This window comes from Callospermophilus lateralis, chromosome 12 (assembly GCF_048772815.1).
Source record: "Callospermophilus lateralis isolate mCalLat2 chromosome 12, mCalLat2.hap1, whole genome shotgun sequence".
Taxonomy (NCBI): domain Eukaryota; kingdom Metazoa; phylum Chordata; class Mammalia; order Rodentia; family Sciuridae; genus Callospermophilus; species Callospermophilus lateralis.
Genome location: NC_135316.1, coordinates 111,492,566 through 111,499,370, shown reverse-complemented (window position 1 = coordinate 111,499,370; position 6,805 = coordinate 111,492,566).

Below are 6,805 nucleotides of genomic sequence, written 5' to 3'. Positions count from 1 at the left end.
TTGCCCTGGAGCTGTGGGAAAGAAGGGGGGCTAGAGGGAGGGCTTACTGGACAGGGGCCTGCACAGAGGCCACTTGTCTGTAGGGCTCAGGCCTGGTCCCTGGTGGAGCACTTGTCCGCAGCCGAGGCCCTAGGCAGCCCCCAGCCCTGCAAGCAGAAGCTAAGGCTCAGCAGCAGCCCCCTGAGAAGATGCCCCCTGTAATCAGGAACGGCCCTGGAGGCTGCCCGGCAGCCGCTTCTCCTGCTGCTGCTGCCACAAAGCTGGGGTCCCGAGTCACCAGCACGAAGGTGTGGGAGCTCCCTGGCACAGCCACCCGGGAAGGAGACTGCAGGCCCTCAGCCCTCCCTGAGGACACACAGAGGCCCAGGCTCTAGGCCTCTGCCCTGGAACAGCAGAGAGGTCCTGAGTCCACCTGGGCCCTTGAGCAGGAAGCTGGAAGCCGGGTGATGTTGATCATGCCCTGCTGTCCCCACAGGCCACTGCTAAGGTGACCAACTTGCACACCCACACGGAGATGCACACCAAGCACTGGTCAGTGGACACTGGACACCACCTGCACGGGCAACACCAAGAGGGGTGAGCACGGGGGACAGAGCAGCAGGGAGACAACACAGGGTGGCTACAGTTAAAGCACCTGTGGTCAGGGGCAGAGGACACCAAGAGCCGTGTGCAGCGGACAGCACAGTGCTACCACCGATTGCCAAGCAGCAGCCAGGCCACCCTGTGTGGGAGACCCCACTTGGCAGAGTGGAGGGAGAGCGGATTCCACATGGAGGTGAGCAGTAACAGGGTAACAGGAGTGACCGCCTCAGCAGGCTGTGGTCACTAGGGCTCCTCGCGGGAAGTCTGGCCCTGTGCGCTGCCTGTGGGCAGGTGGTGGCCCTTGCAAGGGGGCTCAGCCCGGGGGGTGGGGTCTTGGGGGCCTACCTCAGAAGGGGCCTCTGGAGTGGGACTGCTGGAAAGCAAGGCGGCCTCCGGTTCTGCCTGCTGTCTCACCCTTGGTCCCTCTCCACAGGTACGCTTGGGACACTGTCCCCCAGAAGGCCTCCAGGACCCAGTGGAGAGGCCCTGCTCTGCACCCCCACCCTCAGACGTGCTCTGGAAACGCAGCCCAGTGCAGCAGACTGGAAGGCCACCTGGGGCGGATGGCGGTGGGCAGGGCCAGACGGGGAACAGGGCCACAACCGCACTGCTGGGCGCCCAGTAGGCCTCCTCAGATGGGACACCTGAGCCCAGTCTCCAAGGCACATGGCCACAAGCCACCCAGGTACCTGGGTCTGGGGACCCCATGCAGGGGCCCAAGGAGGATGAGGCTGGCATGGGAGCCCAAGGAGGCCAGAGGCCGAGCCAGGAGCTACAAGGCCTGCGCCCTCCTGGATGGGCCTGGGGCCTGACAGAGGGCAGCACAAGGGCCCAGAGACTGGTTTCCAAGGTCCCGGTCCCAGGGCAGGGAGGTGGCCTGACCAGGACGGGAACCAAAGGCATGCGCAGCACCCGGAGGCCACGGGACCCTCACTGACGTGCAAGGGTGCAACGCAAAGGGCACAGGGCACACGCCAGCCAGCCAGAGTGGGCCTACATGAAGCAATTCTGCCCTCAGGGAATGGGTGTCCCGAAATGGCCACCAGGCCTGGTCCCTGTGACTGACCTCCACAACAGAATGAAGGCCGACGCTGCAGAGTTGTCTCCATAGACACAGGAATGGCCCTTCACGGCCAGAGGACCCCACCCCCCACCAGAGCAGGGTGACTTCGGAGCCGACAGCAGTGTCCACTCCCAGCCAACAGCAAACTCAGGGCGGAGGACAGTGCTTCCCGAAGACCAGGAGCAAGACACCCTGTGACATGGGCCTCAGAAACGCCTTCTGGTCCCACCCTGTGAGTGCCAGGGGACCCAGGAGGTCCACGGAACGGAAGAGCACGGGCACTCGCTCGGATGGGGAGGCCGTGGGGTGGTGTGGGCTGGACGGTACCAGGGGGACGTGGGCAGTACTGTGAGCCTGACGGTGTGGTGCGTGTGTGCGAGCCCTCTGCAACAGTGACCGTGTCTCAGCCCCACCCACGCCTGCTGGGCGCGGACCACGGGCCTGGGGTGGGGCAGGCAGACACCGCTGACGGTCTCCTGGCCCTGTTGGCACCCAGGGTAGAGCAAGCGGCCCTGGACTGTGGGCTCCTGGGAAGACCGGGACGTCACTTCCACTCAGGGGTCAGGAGTGAGCCTCTCCGGGATCCAGCCCCCGGGACGCCACGCCTGGGTGCAGCAGGTACTCTGACATCTGCACAGACTCGGCCGTGGGGCCTCCCAGGCTGTCCCGAAGGTCGTCTTAGATCTCTGGGGGCCTGCCTGGCACACCAGGTCCGCACAGTTCTGCAGTGGAAGTGTCACAGGTTGGAGGTGTACCATCGGATGGTGCACTGCCCGTCCCAACAGCTTCCCTGTGTCCCCTCGTGGGCCTCCTCCTGTCCCCAGCTCCCAGGACCCGCTTTCTGGCTGTTCTGCAAGTTCTAGCATTTCCTATGGATGACCCTGCACCTGGCCACCTTTCCCTGGGCGTGTTTACTGATGTCCGCAAGCGCAGCAGCTGCGTCCATGTCGTCCCTGCTGCCGAGCTCTGACTGGGTGTTCTGCCAGGACCCGTCTTCTCACTCTCCCTGCCAGGAGCGCTCGGCCTTAGCAGGGCCAGCTGGACGCTGGTGAGCAGGTGTCTCTGTTCCTCTCGAGGCGCGGTCCCGGTGGAAGCATGGAGTGATGTGGCCTCTCACAACCACGTGGCTGGGCCGGGGAAGGCTGGCGGCCTGCTGTACTGGTGTCTGCCATGGCTGCTTTCAGGGTCAGTTGGACGGGGGGCACCTACACAGCTCTGCACCTTACTCTGGCCTGTCTGGGGGGTTTCCTGAGGAGACTGGCACAAGAGGAGGAGAGAAGGCCCACCTCTGTGTGGGTGGTGTGGCTGGACGGCACCAGGGGGACGGGGCAGTACTGTCAGCCTGACGGCGTGCGTGCGTGCGTGTGAGCCTCTGTGTGTCAACCCACAGGACAGACTGGGCCTGGGCAGAACCAGGCAGGGCAGAGGCTGCCCACCCTCCCGGAGCCGGGGCAGCTTCATCCCCGAGGCTGGGCCCTGGACTCCCAGCCTTTGACCGCACCCAGAGTCCCCAGGCCTCAGACCGCAGCCTGTGAATCATCCACCGGTGCCTTGGTTCTGAGCCTGGGACCTGCCCCACGACATGCCTCCCTGGGCCTCTGGCTGCAGGCAGCAGATGGTGAGGCTTCTCACCTCCGGAATCACATGAGCCAAGTCCCCTGGCAAATCCCCTCCCGCCTGCCGCCTGATCATGTCTCTGCTCTAATCCTATTTGTTCTGTCTCTCTGAAGAGCCCCGACCCAACATCTTCTGGACACCCAAACGAGACAGCCACAGCTTTCCAAGTCGATGGCGGTGGACTCTGAGAGCCAGTAACTTTTCTTCTGGGTGTGGAAACCCACCAGACCGTCCTGCTCCTGGGAAGGTGCTGTTCCCACTCACGACTGTGGGGTATCACGCACTGGTCACTTAGAGGATTGCTACAGTGGCCAACAAGCTTTCCCAGATCCCCACTGCCACCTGAAACCTGCCTGCTGCCCTTGGGTCAGTGCTACCAGTCGTCCTCCTTGGAGGGACAGGCTCTCGTGTTTGTCTTGAGGAGATGCCAGCCCAGTTCCCAGTCTGAGGAGCCAGAAGTTGTCTGACAGCTCGTGTCCATTGGGGGCTGGTGTGGCAGGAACCAGAGGCTGCAGGCAGATGCTCCTAGAGCCTCCTCCCACGCCCGGCCAGAGCCCCGTGCCGATGGGCAGTGGCCTCAGCCAACTCCGGCCTGCCGCCGGCCCGCTCCTCAGGGAGCTGCAGTCTGGGATCTGGGTGATTGGATTCAGCTCTCCCGAAAGGCACTGATGAGACGAGGCCATCTGTCTGCGCGGTCTGAGCACAGCCTGGGTAAATGGCCACAGACTCCAAGGAGAGGGACGGGCGTGCCCCTGCACATGAGCCGGGCACTCCCCTCAGCCTCGAGTGATGAGGGGATTGACGTGGCATTGCACGCTGCGGGAAGCCAGTGGGCCTTTCCTTCACTGGGCAAGGAAGTGCCTCAGCTCTGGTCTGGGGCGTTACCCAATGGGACCGGGCTGCCCCCAACCCCCGTTTCTGGCAACACTATCCCTGGCCTTATTTGGGTGGGATATTCTACTGGATGTCTTCTTCATAAACAGAGGGGTGGGGTGGGCTCTGGCTCTTGTTCCTCGCGCCCTCTTCCCAGCGCCCTCAGGCTCCCCCTTGACAGCCTTCCCATGAACACAGAGCAAGGGGCAGACACCCGACTCCTACCCGTCCCTCACACCCAGACGTGGGCTGAGCTCAACCCGGGCCTCAGAAGGCACCGCGGGCTCCAGAGATGGGACCTGCCCTGGCTGAGCGCCTCCACGTGCTGCACACTGCGTGCACCTGTTCCACGGTCCTGCTCACCTGGTGCACAGCGGTGCCCAGGACTAAGTGCCTCTCCCAGGCCAAACAGCTGACCAAGTAAGAAACGAGCCAGGTGGGTCTGACTCTCAAGGCACTGCACCTCCAGGAGGGAAAGTGGACATTCACCTGGATCTAGACTTTCCTTCAAAAAGTATCTCCTGGAATTCTGTGTGCAAGATCCTAGGGTAACTGGGAAGATGGATTGTGCAGGCTTTCCCTAAAACAAAAGACTGGAAAGATCACAGCAGTCTCTACAGCAGGGGAAGCCCGCCATGCCACGAGCAGTCTGCAGAGAGTCCAGGGGCGGTCCCAAGTGCCCACCCCACTCCTCCTCTCTCCCTCTGCCAGCCTGGCATCTGTCACCTGGGGGCTGTTGGGAAGCCCTGGCAGGAGCCCGTGAGGTCTCTCTGGAGGTGATGGATGTAGTATGGGACGTGGCTCCGTGAGCAGCCACCCCTGCAACCCCCACATGGTGGCAGATAGGTCTAAGGGTTGGGGGCTGAGGGACTTCACTGGATGGCTCAAGGGACATTTTTAAGATGGGTCTTGCTGACTTGCCCAAGCTGGTCTCCAACTCACAGTCCTCCTGCCCTGCCTCCCCAGGTGCTGGGATTACTGGTGTGCCTACCATGCCTGGTCTGGGACCTTGGAGGTCAGGGCCGTGGGCACAGCTCCTGAGAGGCACCAGAGCCAAGAGAATCACAGGCTCCCAGAGATCCCACTCTTCACAGGGAGGTTCCCAGGGGCAAGGCATGGCACCATTTCCTCCTCTCCTCAGGTGTGAGCTGTGCCCCCTGACCTCAGTCAAAGGTGAGTGAGTCTGTCCCGAGGCCCTGGGTCAGCCCGCACTTCCTGCCGGGCCGTTCCAGGCCACCCTGCCCGAGCCCGAGTCTCCCCGGCTGGGGCAGGAGGACTGGTGGGGGCCCTTGCAGTGGCCGATTTGAAAGACAGGGCCTGTGGGACTCTAGACAGACGTGAGCTGCAAGCCGTGGAGAAGAGAGCGCGTGGGAGGCACCCGAGGGTCCCTGCCCTGACCTCCCGAGGGACAGTCATGGCAGAGACGCCGCGGGCTTGGCCTGGCTTAGCTCTCACCCACCCTGAGGGGCTGGAGTCCAACATGACTCCTCCTGAAACCAAATAACCCCTGAATAATGCAAGCCAGGGCCCGCGGGGGGCATGGAGCGGGGAGGCCAGCCCAGGGGCAGCTGGAGGCACTCTCAGCCTCGGGTCTTAAAGATTAATGAGGCTTCAGCCTCTGCCAGGAGGCTGTGTAAGAGGATACCCCATGTCTCTTCCAGGGACCTGAGCAGGAGAGGCACAACCAGGCGTCTCGGCTAGACAGCTGCTCCCAGGTGGAGTGGCGCTGCCCCCCAGAGAAGGCCATCCTGCCCACACTTGGGACACAGGCTTGTCCAGCACCTCAATTCAGACAAAAATCCACACAGGCCAGAGACGGGCCCCGCTGCTGAAAGGAGGGCACCAGGCCCTGCAGCCTCCGAAACAAGACCCTGCCGCGGCGGGCCTTGGAGCACTTGGCGGGGTCAGGTATCGGCCAGCAGTGGCCCTGAACTGCAGCAGCACAGGGAGCTCTCACACCCCAGGTGGCCCCAGCCCAGGGCCTGCTCTGCAGCCTTCCCTCTGCCCTCATTGGCACTGAGCCCTCAGCCCCTGTGTCTTGGAAATGACAGAGTTGGGACTTGGAAAAGCCTTTTGCTGCTGTAGGTGGGGGAAATGACAGAGTTGGGACTTGGAAAAGCCTTTTGCTGCTGTAGGTGGGGGAAATGACAGAGTTGGGACTTGGAAAAGCCTTTTGCTGCTGTAGGTGGGGACTGTGGTCGCCCTCAGAGCCAGTCATGCTCTTGGGTGGGCAGCACCACCTGAAAGCCCACTGCACACCACCCTCAGTGTCCTGTTCCACACTGAGGCCTTTCAGCCAGGCGCAGAGGCCACGCCTGACATCCAGCCCCTGGGAGCCTGAGGCAGGTGGCCCGCAGTTGGAGGCCAGCTGGCAACTTAGCAGGACCCTGTCTCCAAAGACAAACTACTCAACAACAAAACCGAGAACCATGGGGATCAGAACCACCCTCTGCTGGTGCAGCTTCATCTTCAGGCCCAGGGAGCAAAGGCCCCAGGGTGACGCGTGGCCGCTAGGCGGGTGTGAAGGACACAGCCTGGCAACACCCAGCTGCAGTCCACACGGCCAATACACGGCCACCGGCAGGGCCCGCTCTCCCTGTCCTTAGGCAGGGCCTGGCTCCGGCACGCTCAGCCCATCCTTGGCTTCCCGTGGACGTGCTGGCAGATCCC